General features: G+C 56.8%; 2 long non-coding RNA genes and 1 other non-coding gene across 3 annotated transcripts in view; all 3 read right to left on the bottom strand.

Annotated features, from left to right (window-relative positions):
- Positions 1–306: 306 nt before the first annotated feature.
- Positions 307–7,077, bottom strand: LOC138849115 (uncharacterized). The gene is made up of 2 exons (XR_011387534.1): positions 6,909–7,077; positions 307–689 (listed from the first exon to the last, which is right to left on the bottom strand). It is a non-coding gene; the product is annotated as an uncharacterized lncRNA (long non-coding RNA).
- Positions 7,078–11,815: 4,738 nt separating this feature from the next.
- The window catches only part of LOC103348662 (uncharacterized), a 39,779-nt gene continuing 35,174 nt past the window's right edge, over positions 11,816–16,420 (bottom strand). Inside the window, exons 2-3 of the long non-coding RNA XR_007920744.2 lie at positions 13,406–13,510; positions 11,816–13,229 (exon numbers count right to left, since the gene is read on the bottom strand). This is a non-coding gene — a long non-coding RNA (uncharacterized lncRNA). The remainder of the gene's footprint in view (positions 13,230–13,405; positions 13,511–16,420) is intronic.
- MIR129-1 (microRNA mir-129-1) lies at positions 13,054–13,119 on the bottom strand. The gene has a single exon (NR_162519.1). It is a non-coding gene; the product is annotated as a microRNA mir-129-1 (primary transcript).

The following is a 16,420-nucleotide window of genomic DNA, read 5'->3' as shown; positions in this document are numbered from 1 at the left end:
TCTCTCTCTCTCTCTCTCTCTCTCTCTCTCTCTCTCTCTCTCTCTGTTATCCACTCATCCTTAGGACATGGGCTGGCTATATTTTCAGGCTATTAAAATGTGTTCCTTCCAGGATGTGGTTTGTTAACCACCATCCATCAAGTGTTACCACCGACATCCCAGTAGCCCATAAGCTGTTTATTTCCTCTGAGTCTCCTGCCTGCCCCCCCTCCAATGGACTGCCCCCAGGGAGTGGCTGATTTCAATTGCTTGGCTCACCAAAGGCATTCATAATTAAGGAATTCATGTCCACTGGGACCAGTGTTCTTTAAACAAATTTAAATGGAGATTTTTATTAAAACAATCAAGGACAAATACTAGCAGGTATTCATTTAAAGCAGCTGGTGTGGTTGGAGCTAGGTCTGCAGGACTAGGAACAGCAAAGCCTAAGCCAGACTCTTCATAGCTGGTGTTGCTACTTTGTATTTAGTTTAATCCTGGTTCCCTCTCCCGCTTAGGTAACATGAATTGAGCAGATCTTTTCATCTTGGTGGGCACGCACCGGAGGTCCTCAGAGTCCTGGTCTACAGCATCTCTTTAACCTCCATCTGCAGTGACTAATTTAGGACCCTTTCCAGATCCTTGCAACTTGTCAGAAGATCTTTGGTTCCTTCTGAGTTTCTTTGTCTCAGCCTCTGCTTCCCGGTAGTCTGCGGGGAGAACGAGATGGGGATTATAGTAAGACGCGACGTTTCCAGAATACTTACAACCCAAGCTGCCTTTTTCTGAATCAGCAGGAGGATTTTCCTCCCCTCTGACTCCCTTTCTGGGCCTGGGCTCTTTGCTGAGTTTTGTTATCTCTGATATCCACAGAAAGGTCCCTAGCAACCAGGCTGCTGATAAGGGTGGATGATAAACCAACCTCCTGGCTCTGCGAAGCCTGCTCTTTTGTAGAAACAAAGCAAGCCACTGCAGAACAGGAGTTTTGAAGTACGTTCCAGCAGAGACACCAAGGGACTCCCACCGGAGCAGCCTTGCCTGCTCAGCAAGATCCTAGGAGGAGCTCTCTGCCAGTGCTGGTGGCGGCTCCCGGGGGTCGGCCCCAAGGCCCTTCCGCCCACGTGCGGTGGAGCAGACTCAACACGGCGAACTTCCGGCGCGCACAGAAAAGCGCAGGCTGCAAGTTGGACATCTCTGGTCGAAGTCGGGCTGGCTTGGGCCTCACGGGAACTTCTAACAGAGTTGGAGGGCGAGGGGGCGGAGCTAGGAAAAGCCACAGGCAGGGCTGAGCCCTCGGTCTGCAGGTGTGGCCGGAAGTCCGGAGTGTCTTGGCTGGGCTGTGCACCTGCTGGGTCTTTGGAAGGGGGCTTGAAGAAGCCTCCGGTGGGAAGGGAGCTCTTTTTGTTTTAGTAAGACTCAACCAAGTTGAAGTTACCCCACGCCATCTTTCCCATCAGCAGTGTGCCGACAAAGCCTCCTGCGCGTGGCTACAGCCGTCCTGGGAGCTGGTGTGAAAACAGCCAGTGGGAGCTGCAGGTGTAAAATCGTTACTGATCATGGAGTGCCTGCAGCCAGCCGGCTCTCTGTGAAACCTTTTCTTCATGACTTTATGTATTAAGACGCACAGGGTCTTCCTCGGAGAGCTCATTGTTTTGGGAACGATCAGGATGGAGAAGGATTCACAGCACGGGTCACGTGGAGAGGACAGAACCCCGGCGTCCGGAGCACCGCTCCCCCAGCCCCTTAGCCCAGGGGGAGCAGCACCTGCCTCTGGCGTGGCTGCCGCGGGGAGAGCGCCACGGTCCACACGCATTCCCCTGTCTTGTTTTACCCTCACCATGACCCCATAAGGGATGAAATTATTGCCCCCATTTGACAGATGACACCACGGAGGCACAGAAGGGATGAGGCTTTGCTCACCAAACGCAGCTGGAAGCTGGCAGAGAGCTGTGTTCTGCCCACGTCCAGTCTGACCGTCAGCCGACCCAGGCCCACCCTTTGCTTTCCCCGCTGAGAGGCCGGGGCAGGGTTCAGAGGGTCTGAAGCCCTGTGGAAAGCTGTCCGTCATCCTGCCAAATGGATCAATGTGTAGAGATGAGAGTATGAGCTCTCCTCTCCCCCTTAGCAGTCTGCAATGTAGTGGTTTCCACCGCAGCTGTGGCCGCCACCACAGAAAGTCACGGACCGGGCTGCTGACACAGCAGAAATCCACACTGTCCCCACCCTAGAAACCTGAGCTCAAGGTGCCCCCGGGGGTGGCTTCCGTTGAGGTCCCTCTGTCTGCCTCCCAGACTCAAGCCTCCGCCTGAGAGCTCACCCTGCCCTTTCTCTCGCCCGCTTGCCCTGGTGTCTCTGTGTGCCCGGCTTTTTCAAGGACCAGATTTCCTTAGGATTCTGACTGTCTTCAGCCCTGATGGTTTCCTTCAAGGCTCTTCCTCTAAATAACGCCACACTGCGGCTGGGGCTTCCAACAGACGGACTTTGGAGGGACATGCAGTTCGGTCCAAACAGATTCCGTCTCTCCTGTGCAGCGGACACAGCAGTGGGCATAGTCAGCGGCCACCCAGGGGCCAGCGTGGGGGGATGGGCACCACCTCCCTGGAAACCACATGGGCGCCCGACCACTGCTCCGCTGAGAATTCAGTACTTTCTACAGAACGTCGCCACGGTCTCCTCCAGCGCTCTGCACCCCAGCAGTTACAAGTCATTTTCACTTCGGCGAAAGCTTTTGAATTTAACATCTCAGCACAGGGACTGAAGCTCAGCTCCCTCTCTGATCAAAGCGCCCATCAAAGTGAGAAGTTGCTTTCCAGGTGGGCGTTTGGTGCAAGGATTTAACTCACGGCTCGGAATGCCCACGTTCCTCCCGTACCGGAGCACCTGGCTTCCAGTCTTGCCTCTGCTCCTCAGTCCAGCTTTGTGCTGGTGCACACCCTGGGAGGCAGCAGGTGCTGGCTCAAGTGCTTGGGTCCCCACCATCCAAGGAGAGATTGTTCTGGGCTTCTGGCTTTGGCCTGGCCCGGGCTTGGCTCTCGTAGGTATTTGGAGAATGAACATGCAAGTGGAAGAGTCCCCGCCACTGCCCCTCTGTTTCTCTGCCTTTCATATATATATATATATATATATATACACACATATACACACACATATACATATATATACACATATATACATATATATGTATATATATATAAAACAAATAGTTTTTAGAGGTGTATTTATTTATTTGAAAGGCAGAGTCACTGAGAGAGAGAGAGACACACACACACACACACATACAGAGAGAGAGAATCTTCCATTCACTGGTATATTCCCCAAATGGCTGCAATGGCCAGGGTTGGGCCAGGCCAAAGCCAGAAGCCTGGAGCTTTTTCCGGGTCTCCCATGCAGGTGCAGGGGCCCAAGGACTTGGGCCATCTTCTACTGCTTTCCCAGGCCATAGCAGAGAGCTGGATTGGAAGTACAGCAGCCAGGTCTCGAACCAGCACGCCAGTGCAACAGGCAGAGGCTTAGCCCATTATGCCACAGCACTGGCCCCAATAAATAAGATCTTAAAAAAAAAGTTCAACAAGTAAAAAGCAAAAGACTCTAGTGGGAATAAAGGAAAGCGCTATAAACAATAATCAAATGGAAAGAGGACCATTGCACCCATATGCAGTAAATTTCAAAGTAGTTACAGGCCATTAAAGCATTAAACCATTAGCTTGACAAAGGTATACAACAAAGTCTGACAAAACTGTATTTGCAGCAGTCCTGATTCACAGAGGACTCTTTTTTAATTTTTTTAAATTTTTTCCCTACCTTTTTTTTTTTTTTTTTTTTTTTTTTGACAGGCAGAGTTAGACCGTGAGAGAGAGAGACAGAGAGAAAGGTCTTCCTTCCGTTGGTTCACCCTCCAAATGGCCGCTCCGATTGGCACACTGCGCCAATCCGAAGCCAGGAGCCAGGTGCTTCTCCTGGTCTCCCATGCTGGTGCAGGGCCCAAGGACTTGGGCCATCCTCCACTGCCCTCCCGGGCCACAGCAGAGAGCTGGACTGGAAGAGGAGCAACTGGGACAGAACTGGCACCCCAACTGGGACTAGAACCCAGAGTACTGGCGCTGCAGGCAGAGGATTAGCCTAGTGAGCCACAGTGCCGGCCTTTTCCAACCTTTTTAATTTTAGCTCCCACATAAAAGGGAGCCCGTGCGGTTTCCGCCTTTCTCACAGAGTCCTTTCACGTGAGTCTGCTCCGGCACACCACCACCACTCACCTCTCCCGTGGTCACCGGGGCCATTTGGTGGCTTTTAGTTTGGGTCTTTATCAGAATCAGGTTGACTGGGGCCTCCTGGACTCAGTCACACAATCTGATTTCCGTCCCCTTCGTGAACAGCTAGTACATCTGGTAAACCTTCCTAACGCAGACAAACTGCTCATGACAGATCAGGGGCTTCCAACTGGCCGTGGGAATTTGTGGCGCTGCATGGGAAAAGCCACTAGTTCATCAAGGCCAGGCCAGGGTGAGACTGGTGGCAGGTGTACAAGCTGCCCAAGCCTGGGCTACCTTGTCCAGACCTGGACATTGCTCTCTGTTTTATTCGACAAAGGCTGTGGGGGCCTCCACAAATGCTTCCTCCTGCCCTGCTGCTGACAACAGGTGGTCAAGGTGATGGACAAGTTCCCCTTGGGCCCTGAGTGACCGCCTGCCCTCTGTGTGTGGACACATCCAGGGAGTTCTCAGTGCAGAGGCAGAATTGAGATGGTTCCAAGAGGTAGGCTCTGGAACATTCCAAAGTCCAAGTCCACGGCCAGGCTACTGGAGTTCAGAGTGAAACAGTGGTCTGGAAGCTGACCTTGGAGGAAACTGGGCTTGGAGGCAACACACTCCCTCCAAATACAAGTGGGATATGCAGCAGGCTTTGGACCTGGAGTTCGATGGCACCTACAGGGACTGGCACGGTGGAGCAGGGACACGCAGAGCGGTTCCCCCAGCTCCTTCCCTGACTGCTCTGGGCAGGGGTCGGGGGACAGCGTGGGGGAACGGGCCCTTTACCTCCCTTGCCTCCTAGATGTTCTCTTCTCTCCCTTCCTCTGTTGTCTGTTCCTTGGGTTACTCCCGAGCCCTGGGTGAGCCAGCCAAAGTGGTCGTGAAAATACTAATAAGCTGATTTAAGAGAAGAGTCCAGCTCTTCGGGCCTTTGGGCAAGACCCCAGCTGGTGCTTCGCTTGGTCAGCTACCAGGCTGCAGGCAGACTGGCAGGTCCTGCCCGACTCCACTGCCTGATTCGTGTCTTACCTTCCAGGGTATCTACAAGCACTCCCGCGAGGGAAGCCCGCCTTTTCCCGCAACAGAAAGGCTAAATGGGAGTGGTATCTTCGGGACCCTCTCTCCCCTCTTGGGTTTCTCTGAGGCAAAGGAAGGTGGGCACAGATGACTTCTCACGTCCACGTACCCATGGGGTCCCTGGCCAGTGCTCTCCAGAATGTGCGATGACCTTGGGGCCATCTGTAATGAGCTAGCCTTGCCCTGATACCTCCATGCTCTCTTGTTACTTACGGGGCTATTCTGAGGGCTGCACGAACTTAAAAAAACTATAGCTGAGCACCTACTCTGTGCCAAACATAATAAGGACATTAAGAGGCAGGAATCTGATCACCGTTTTCTGGCTGATAACAAGACTCAGAAGTTAACAGATCTGCCCACAGACAGCAAGTGCCCAGATTCCAGCCAAGGTCTTTTTAAATGCTGGACCTCGCATTTTTCTACTGTGTTATGTAAAACATTGCATCAGTTAGATTGGGCTGAGTTACAAGTGACCCCCACCCTCAGTGGCTCCTAACAGGAAGTTTGCCCTCAACCTCATGGGTGGTGCATGATTGACATGCGTTGTGTGGCAGCGGGGGGGTCTCCATGGCCTAGTGTCCCATGATCACGCTGGTGAGGGCAGGGCCAGCAGCCTCACCAGGCCCCACCCCAGAGGGCAACGGAGCCCTGGAGGTTCTACAATGAGTAGTGACATGCCCTGGTGTTGGATGGACACGCATGGTTCCACCCACAACTGGCCAGGATGCTACGTGGCCCTTGCACTCCACAGGAGGGAGGAGGTACACTGAGAATGGAAAGGAGCCGGTGAGCACCACTGGGACCCACCAGGAGGGCGTGCCACGGGGCTGGGTCCCCAAACATTCAGCTGATTTACTCTACGCCCGTCCCCTTCCTCAGCCTCCAACAGATCACAGTGGAATCAACAGGTCCCTCCTGGTATCTCCAGCTGCAGGCTTGCTCTCTTCACTGGTTTGCAACTGGATGGTGGGATGCTGCCAGTAGTCCACGCCGGGGTCAGTGTGTTCCGGGGACGGTCTCCATCCGTCATCCCACGGGGGCTGCAGGTGATGGCCCGCCCTCACACACATGACACACGACTCCCTCCCGTGGGCATCTGATAGGCTCAGGGCTACAGGCAGCCCCCGTGTCTGGCAGCTGCAATTCTGCTTCTTCGTCTTCCATACAAGGAGGCATATCGGTGCAAAGGAATGGCAGGGGCATCACCTTAGAGAGACATGGGGCCAGTCCTAATTGCTTTTCAAGAAGTCATCAACCATTGGAACATCTCAACCATTTATTATTAGTAGCTGATTGCCTATGACACACCTCGTAGCTGCTCCAGGCACGCGGCATGTCAGGACTCCACGGGGCAGGATCGCTGGTCGTGATGCCTCCAGAGCAGCCAGTTGTGAAATGACGCACCGTGCCAATTAACCGGTTGTTTGATTTGCACCATGCCCAAGAATCGATTGGAGAGAACATTGCGTCCACACGAACTGAACTGGCCAGGGGTCCGGGCATTGTGTGGACACAGCCAAAGGATCAAACCTGTGAGCACAGCATGCTAGCGTTCACGGTGCACCAGGTTAGACCGGGTGGAATCTCTAGAAATAGTTCCCATACCTTCCCGTGGTGTCACGGACGAGGAACTTGAGGAACAGCCAGCGTCCACGCCGTACGGCTGCTGACTATTGTCTCGGGGAAGAGGGCAACGCGGACACGTCTTCACCCACTGCATTTTTCACATTTTCTGAAGCGATTTCAGCGTCGGATGCCCGCTGAATGGCACTGCGCGCTGTTCTAAAAGTAGACAGGAATTTGAGAAACACCCGTGGCGCAATTGTTCATTGCTTAAACTCGCTGCTGACTCATGTGCCCTCCGCCACCAGCGGTGGCATCCCTCACTCCCCAACTCTTTCCCGACTCTGGTCCCATCCTCCCATCGGGGCTGGGCGACGGGATGCAGTGACGTCACTGTCGCGAGTCCCCATTGGCTGGTGGCGGGTGGGGCGGGGTGGGGCGGCCCCTGCTGGGAGCCCTGGGCACATGGCTCAGCCTCCTGCGCTCCAGGCAGAAGGAAGCCACCACTACCAAAAGTGGAAGAAGGAAGTGCAAGTTTTCGGGCTTCGTTTGTCCTTTGAGTAGAGGACAAACGCGCCCGCTCCAGATTACTTTGGCAGGCGCCACTTCAGGTGTCAAGGAAAAAGAAGTCCCGTGGAAGCCCCCGGCTCCCTTTGCTCCCGCTTGTTTGTGAATTTCCCTTTTTTCTCATTCAACTCAGGTTCCTGGCTCTCTTTTGTCGGTTGAGTGGTGGGCCCTTTCATCTCCCTCCCTTTTTCTAGTCCGCTTCAGAGGCTTGTTGCTCCAGGCACCGTGTCACGTGGCCCTGGGCTCAGGGCTGGGGTCCTTAGCGGGAGACGCCGGCTCTCCTCTGTCAGTGCCCAGGCTAGGGCTGTGGCAGCTCTGCCAGCCCCACAGGCCCGGATGCAGGAGTGGTGCTGGGTGTGGACAGAGAGCCCTTTACCCCAGATGAACACATGGGGCTGCCTCTCCCCTGCACCCAGCCTCCACCCCCTCGCGGGTCTGCACAGTTCAGAGCAGTGTTTGGAATCTGGCCAGGGTAGGTAAGCAGGAAAGACGCAACAGTAGGGAGATGCCTTGGACGAGGTCTCTGTAGTCTCACAAGAAGCGGGAGTGGAAGAGAGGCCTGCAGCCTGCGGGCCGATGCTGGGTCCCCCGGCTCTTCCTCCTCCTCCTCCTGGATTGGCTGCATTGGTGGAAAGACACGGTGGGAAGTCCTGCCCTCCTCAGCCCTTCTTCCCTGTGGGCCTTGGCACAGAGCTACACACACATGTGTATACATATACATCCATACACACATGCATGCACAATGCACAATGCACACATACATACACATATATACATGTATGCACACACGTAATACATATATACACAGACACACATGCATACACATACCTACACAGACACACATGCACGCACACACACACACACACACACCACACCAGCACACACATACCAATGTCCCTTCTTGGCCTCCGATTCAGATTCTGGAAAACCCTAGAAGAATCTATGGCTGATGAATGTACAACGCTAAGAGAAAGCGGAGGTGGGAGAAGAGATTTCAGCATGAGTTTCCGAGTTCAAACCACAGCAAACTTCAGTGTTCACCAGCAAGCAGGGGACAGGGTGAATTGTGCTCCCTTGGCCCAGCTGAACGTGCCTCAGCAGGTAGAGGGAATGGATGAGTTCTCCACCTGTCCACACAGAAGGGTCTTGGAAGCACAATGTTATGTGTAGAAAGTTCCAGAATGCCGGTTTCCAAGGGACACCACTCACATAAATTAAGAAGCAGACCAAGCTCGTAGCGTATGAGTGACACGAGTAGGTGGGTGGCCCGGGGTGGCCCAGGGTGGCTGCCCCCTTGGGAGGAGGAGAGGGTCACACAAGGGCTTCCACGTGTCTGTCTTTAGCCATACTCCTACATACATGTGGCAGAATGCTTGCATGTGCCATCTCTAGTGGTGGCACCATTCCCCTTGCGTTTTCTCTGTGTGTTTGAACTATTTCAAAGTTGAAAAAAGAAACCAAGATTCCAGCGGCATTGTGCACACGTTTCCATAGTAGCAATGGATGTGGTGCTGGTTGTTGGTTTTTTTTTTGTTTTTTTTTTTTTCAAGCTCATCCCTTCCTTGAAAGAAACTCCTTAGCATTTCCCTTCCTTGGGTCCCCAGTGAAATGTCTGTTTTTCTTTGCTGTATCCAGAGGGGTGTTCTTCCAGCAGGCGATCCGGGACGTGCCCTTCTGATCCCATGACTCAGAGAAACATCTCAGCCACCTCCCCATCCAAACAAGTGGGGGCATGAGGACACTGAAAACAGGCTTGTGTCCAAACCCTTGGGCAGGGGCCAGAGGCCTCGCCTCTGTCCAGGGCCACCTCCTGCCAGAGGCTTCGCTGCCCCTCGGGCCCGCGGGGAGCCCCAGGATCTGGTCTACCTTCCCCCCTCTTTCTCTGTCTTTCCCCAAGTTTCCTTGCAAAAGTACACCCCTTGGCCACCCAGCATCTCCCCTTGGCATCACCCATTTCCAGCAGAGCTGGCCCAGGGGATAAGGAGCCTCCATCTTGGGTGTTTGTCCTTTCTCCTGAATGCCCCGACCCCTCCCACGCTGCACCTGTCTCTGGGGAGCACAGCCCAACAGGACACTGCCCTCTGCTTCTCCCCGCTCCCCACCAGCTGGGGCTTGCCAAAGAAAGAGCCCTCTTTCCTGGGACTGTGCCTGGCAGAACAGGGCACATGGGTGGGGTGGGGGGAAGAGGGGTGGGAGGAGGAGCGGATAGAGGGGAGTAGGAGAAAAGGGAGACCAGGAGGTGGGCACTGGGGCAGTGGCTAAGAGGCTGTTTGGGAAGCCCTCATCCTCCATCAAAGTGCCTGGTTCGCATCCCTGCCCCTCTGCTGCTGACCCAGCTTCCTGCTAGGGCTGTGCACCCTGGGAGGCAGCAGGTGGAAACTCAAGTACTTGGGTCCCTGACACCCATGTGGGAGACCTGGGTGGGGTTCTGGACTCCTGGCTTCAGCCTGGTCCTTGCTCTCGGGGGACATGTGGGGAGTCAAAGGCAAGCAACTCTGCCTTTCAAATATGAAGCCAGAGGAAGAGGAGGGGAGAGAGAGAGTGAGGGAGAGAGAGAGACCCCGGAACAAAGATGCTGATTTGGGTCAGCAACTTCCAGGGGACGAAGGGTCTGCCCCAGTCCTGCAAGTGCTCTCCAGCGCCCTGCCCTGGCCCTGCCGGCCTTCTGCGAGCTCTCGACTTTCTTCTGTCATTTCCCCAGGCCCAGTCCAGAGGACGGCACCTTTGGGGAGAACAAAGGATGCCACGGGTGGGCTCTGCTTTGATGAGAAAAATCATCCCGGGAGACGGGCAGGATTAACACACCGCTGCTTCCCCAGACACACTCGTGATGTTATCACAGTGGACTACAGGATTATATGTCATTAGGATTACAGGGTGCAATAACTCTGGGTGCATTTGACATTTCCATTCAAATGGTACTTGGGGGAAATCAGGCGGATTTCATTGCCGGTAATTCCTCTGCCTGCTGCCTCCCAGAGCCTGGCAGTCCATCTCAGGTTGCCCACCACCGGCTGGCAGGCCCTGAAGCCCCTTCCATGCCCTCTCCACGGCCCCACCTGCTTCAGGTGATGCCCCAGAGGCGAGAACAGCTCCTCCTGCTCTCCCGCCTTGCTCCCAGGGCCCTGGGGAGAGCTGGTGAGACAGCCCCCTCCTCCGTCTTCAAGTATCTTGGGGCCAGCTCCTTGCTCACTTGGGAGCAGGCAGGCTGCCTTCCCTACAGGGCACAGTCCCCAGGGCACCGTGTCTAGGGGGCTAGGTCGGGGGCCAAGCAGCTGCTGCTGATTTCAATCAGACAACTCATTGCTAAATGTCAATAACACACACGCACGTGTGCATGCACCCAGCACACAGGAAGACACAGGCTCATACAAGCAGCCGAGGGCTGGCTCGGCACTGGGGGCTTCTTTCCTGTTCATTCTTGCGATGCTATTTCATTGACTAGGACCCAAGGCGCTTTTAGGAGGGCGTCATTACCCCCAGTGTGCAGAGGGGAACACTGAAGCACAGCGGGGAGTGTTAAGGACTTTCCTGAGCTCACACAGCCGCTACAGGGAAGCCCTGGGATTGGAATTCAGTTCTGAGTGATACTGAAGCCCCTCTGGGGGCAGCAGGTCCCCCAGGCTGCAGGGCTTTGAGTTGCAACCCGACAGGTTATGTGAAGGGTTATGTGCAGCTATGTTTGGGAGGAGGACTAGAAACTGGCCTTGAAAGCTGACCCAGCCCTAGGAGAGCAACAGAAACAGCCAACAGAGTCCCCAAGCCTGCTGCGCAATGCAGCGCTTTGTAGGCTGTGTCAGTGCACTTCCCCATTATGACCACATGGTGCCGCCCTTGAGCTGCCTACAGGTTCCTCACCTGCGTGCTGGTGACATGTCGCGAAGCAGCCCGACTTCGCAGCTGGGTGGGATTGGGTGGTCAGGGGAGCATCAGAGCAGGAGCTCTGGTGGCCACAGGCCTTAGCTCCGCAGTGCTGCCAGTCCCAGTCCTGCCTTCTCCGCGGATGTCTGGCTGTCTCCAGCTGGGGCCATAGCTTGCCTCACACACCTGCCGTGATTGCTCCAGGACCCATACACCCAAACCTCCTGCTGAAGCCCAGGATCCTGCAGCACCTTTGAACTCGGTATGAGCCGGCTCACCCGCTACTTCAGAATTGCATCCAGCAGCTGTCGCGGGAAGGAAGCGCCCAGATGCCTTGCTTCCTGAGAGCTGTGGCTCTGTGACGGGTAGAGACCTTGGGTGGGGGAGGCCGGACACCGTGTGCCTCACCTGGGGCCACCTTGGTGCAAGAAGCCACCCAGGGCCAAGTGCAAGGCTTCCAGCTGGGAGGGGCACTGGAGCCAGGCCTTTTCGTAGCCAGGGAGCATGAAGAGGTTCAGGTACTCTTGGTGGTGGAGATGAGAGGGATGCCTGCATGGCCTCACCACAGGCGTGGCAGCCACCTGCCGGCCACCCAGCCTCAGTAGGGGGGATGGGACCCTCCTCTGCCCTTTATCCCCACGTGGTTCTTACCTGGAGGGGGGAAGCTTCTTTGGGGGCTGTAACCCAATGCAAATGCAGGAGCCCTGTCCCCTGGGGCCAACACCCCGGGGGACACTCAGACAGGTCCTCCAGGCCGCCCGTCTCTCCTCCCCTCCTGGGGGCGCAATCCCACCTCCCCTCTCCAGAGGAAAGCAACAGTGCCGACTCCACTTAACTTCAGCAAGCAAGGCTTTTATTTGGAGGGTTTTGGGTGGCTCACAGGATGAAGGGACAGTCAAAGGCCCAGGGAAGGGCAGATTTCATGACACATGTGTCACAGCTCACGTGACAGCTTCTCATCCCACATCAGCCAGCACCCCTCAGTCCGTTCCCTAACGTGTACTCCTCTGCACAGCCCGAGCTTCGTCTTGTGTCCAGCCGCGGGTGAGTGGGGGGCGGGGCATCTTGAGTGATAGTCCTGCCAGGAGTGCCGGTGATGTGGGATGGGCGGGCCCCCAGGAGCAGCTGAGAGGGACGTCATCTCCAGGTGCAGCCTGGATTTGGGGAGGGCCACGCTGCGGATGTCCACCAAGCAGTCTTCCTGGCCTATAACTGAGCAACTCTGGTTTCTGCTTGCCTTGAAGGGTCTCCCACTAGGCAATGCCCACAAATAAAGATGCATAATGGGGTCTGGTGTTGTGGTGCGGCAGAGGATTAAGCCGCTGCCTACAATGCCTGCATCCCATATGGGCGCTGGTTCGAGTCCTGGCTGCTCCACTTCCGATCCAGCTCTCTGCTGTGTCCTGGGAAAGCAGAGGAACATGGCCCAAGTGTTTGGGTCCCTGCACCCGCATGGGAGACCTGGAAGAAGCTCCTGGCTCCTGGTTTGTGGCCAGGATTGTGGCCATTTGGGGGAGTGAAGCAGTGGATGGAAGATCGCTTTTTGGTATCTCCTTCTCGCTCTGTCACTCTGCTTTTTTCAGATAAATAAAATAAATCTTACAAAAATAAAGTGTGCATAAAATGGGGGCGCAGAGAGCCTCCGTGCTGACTTGAACCCACTCAGCAGGAGGTCCCGGCTCCACTCGCAGCTCCCGGGTTTGGTGTGTGACTGCCTGGCGCCCTCTGGGGTCTCCCCTGCAGATGAGGCCTCCCGCAAATACTTTTTGGGGTAAGGGCTTCCTGACTACTGCTGAGAGGAACAGCAAGCCCAGACCGCAAAAAGATCCGAAGGAGGCGGCATCCCCCGCTGGGCGGGGGCTGGGGAGGCTCCGCCCCTCGTGGCTCCGGCTGGGCTGGCAGCTGGGGGTCCAGTCAGGGAGGCAGAGCCAGGACCTGGGGAGAGAAGAGGAGGAGAGAGGGAGGAAGACGGGAGGGGACAGATGAGAGCTGGAAGCAGGCAGCAGCAGGGGTCCCAGCTGTCATCGCCCCGTCCCCGGGATGTCACCGCCTCATGGTTACCATTGCCAGGGTGCTGATGGAGCCCGCACAGCCCCCTGCATGCCCCTCACCTCTGCAGTGACCAGGGCTCGCTCCTACGCCGGGTCGTTGGTTCCACATCCTCAGCTTGCTCAGCGCCCCCTGGGGGCTTTCCCGGTTACTGCATGTCCAGAGACCTGGAAGAAGGTGCACCACTGGGTCAGACCTCGGGGAGGCGCTCCTTCCCACCTGCAAGTGTGGGCTCCACTCGCCTGCTGAGCCTGTTTCCTTTTCTGCCCGCATCAAAGGAGCCGCTACACAAAAAGCTCCCTGGGAGCACCCAAGTCAGCGCCTGGCTCTTACCTCCCTTAGGTGGAGCCCCCCGAGGCCACAGCCATGCAGGAGGAGAGCAGGGCTCAGGATCGCGGGCCACCATCAGCTCAGGATGGTTCATCCACCTCTGGCTCTTCCCGGAGGAGTCTCACGCAGCACCTGCTGAGGAGGGTGGACCCCACGCCTTCCTGAGGAAGGCACCACAGGGGCTGCCTGGATACGCTGGCCCAGGGAAGAGGCTGGGGTGTGGGACACCCGGCTGCGGGCAGCTGCACTGGAGTGTCTGGGGCTGGATAGGGCTTGGAGGTGCTGAGGGTGGCCGTGCCTTGGGCAGGCCTGTGCTCGCTGTCTCGGGAGGAACCCAGAGTGCAGCTCTCTCCTCCCCACGTGCTCCTCTGAGGCCTGGACGCCTGTGCTGGCTGTGTCTCCAGCAGCAGGCAGTTCATCCTGAGGCTGGGGCATGGGACGGAGAGCTGCCCAGAGCCAGCTTGGAACCCTAGCTGCCCCCAGGGCCTGCGGGTCCCACCCCCACCAGCGTGGTCCCCACACAATCTCTTGGGAGGAGCCTATGTGGAGCCCAAGGGGACACCAGTGATGAGGGGGAAGCAGGGGAAGCCCACCCTTCTGGGGGTTTGCATGGAGCCACCTGCACCTTGGGCCCTGGGCCCTGAGGCAGGACAGCACCAGCCACCAGGGAACCCAGGGCCCCGCCCTCTCTTGCACAGTCCCCGCCCCTCAGGGGCTCTCTTTGGTTTCACCCCCAGCCTCCTGTTCCCAGGTTCCTGGGTCTGATTCTGCATCTCCAGCAAGTCCATCAATTAAGCGCTCCCTGCAAGCCTTCCTGGTGAGATCCCCCTGTTCCTACAATGGGAAATGCAGTCCTGCCTACAGCTTCAGGCAAAACCCTGAGTCCTGCCCACCTCCAATCCTCCCTCTCCCTCTCCCTCTCCCTCTCCCTCTCCCTCTCCCCCTCTCTCTCTCTCATGAACATCCTCATTCTCTGTGTCCCCAGCTGTTTGCTGAAACTCCATCATACTTATCACAATCAGACATCGCCTGTTATAATTGCTGCCACAAGGCAGGAGGCCATCTGATCTCCTCATTGCTCTATTTCCCGTGCCTAGAGCTGTGCCTGGTGCCCAGCCCCGGGGCCCAGGAAGCGCACACTACAGGAAGGCGTGTGGGAAATGCGACCCAGGGGCCACGGTGCTGCCCAGCGGTGGACAGCGCCCAGCTGCCAAGCAGCTGAGTGTGCTCGGGGGAGAGGGGGGGCTCTGCACAGGCCCCTCCTCCCAGGCCCCCCACAGCCCCTTCCCTGGGCTCTCACACATGTGGCTGGCTGTGTGCGGGTTCCGCTCGCTGCTGGAAGCCCACACCTGTGGAAAGCCAAGTTCAGAATCCTTCCTCCCAAACCAGCAGCCCTGCGAGATTTCCCCAGCCAACCGGCCGGACTCCACTCTGTCCTCCCACTCCTCCAAACCCGGGCTCCACTGGAAAGGGAGGGGAGCTTTCTGGGTAGAGTCTGAATCAGCCTCCTGCAGAGGGGAGGGGAGCTGGGGAACAGCAAACCAGTCTCCGAGCCCTCTTGGTCTGCTGATCTCTCAGTGAGTGGGGACAGGGAGGAAAGAAGGGAGGGGCTGGGGACTGGCCACACCCAGCCTTTGTGCAAAGGAGGTCCCCTCCGGAGAAGTGGGGGTGGCCGGTTTCAGCCCATGTCCCAGCCTCCTGGCGGACACCCCGGTCAAGACTGGTGGACACTGAGACCACGCAGGCTGGCTGCTGGGAATAGCTGTGGCCTCTCCCCTATCTCGGGGCGGTCTCCGAAGTCCACTCGCAGGAGTCCCACTCTGCCACGGAGCCCCCAGGCCCTGCCCACTGTCCCTATGCTGCCCCTCCCCACTCCCTAGAAGAAGCTCTGTGCTCTGATGAGACTGCTCCTCCCCAGGGTCGCTCTGGAGTCTGGCAGGCACAGAACACGAGCTGGCACCTGGAAAAGGCTGTGTCGTGTCCCCCTCCTGTCCAGGTTCTCCCTCGGTCACCGCTGTGGACCAGGGTCTGAAAAAGGCCCTACAGGTGAGACAGCCTGAGGGCTCCCCCCTGACACCCAGTATCTTTGATCACTAGTGAGATCCAAGATGACATGGGGAGGTTGGATCTCCCTTGGGCTGGTACCTGTCCAAGCAGCCCTTCTACCTGGCACCCTCGCTCAGCCAGGACCACCTCAGCAGACCCCACCTGTCTCCCACTTCTCCCCCAGAAATCCCATCCTCACCTTCTCCGAATGTCTTTCTCATCACCTCCTCCTCCCCTCACCATCACCTCCTCCTCCCTTTCCCTATCAGAACCCCTCCCGGCTCAGCCTCCATCAAGTCTACCTCCTTCCTGAACCTCCCCCCTGGGTGCCCTAACTTCTTCCCCTGAGGTTACTCAGCCTGCACCTGCCATGTCAGCCCAGGCAATGTGGCCATGATGTCCTCAACAGTCCCACAGAGCCCACACCCTGCAACAGCCCAGGGCCCCAATGCTCCCCTGGCCCACCTCTGCCAGCAGCAGGCAGCCGTGGGGGCCAGAGAAGGGTCCTGGTCCCTCCAGGTGACCAGGGAGGTGCTCCAGCAGTCAGTGGGCCGCCTTGGATGATTTGCAAGTGGGAAAACTTGGTGCAATCGGCTGCTGATGGAAGAGAAAATAGAAGCTTTACAGTGTTTCTGACGACAGGCAGCAAGGCGGACGCTGGCCCTGGGGACGGATGCAGCAAGTGCACCAGGGTGTAATGG

This window comes from Oryctolagus cuniculus, chromosome 3 (genome assembly GCF_964237555.1).
Source record: "Oryctolagus cuniculus chromosome 3, mOryCun1.1, whole genome shotgun sequence".
NCBI classification, from domain to species: domain Eukaryota; kingdom Metazoa; phylum Chordata; class Mammalia; order Lagomorpha; family Leporidae; genus Oryctolagus; species Oryctolagus cuniculus.
The sequence above is the reverse complement of the archived record's forward strand: the minus strand, read 5'-3'. Positions and strand labels throughout refer to the sequence as shown.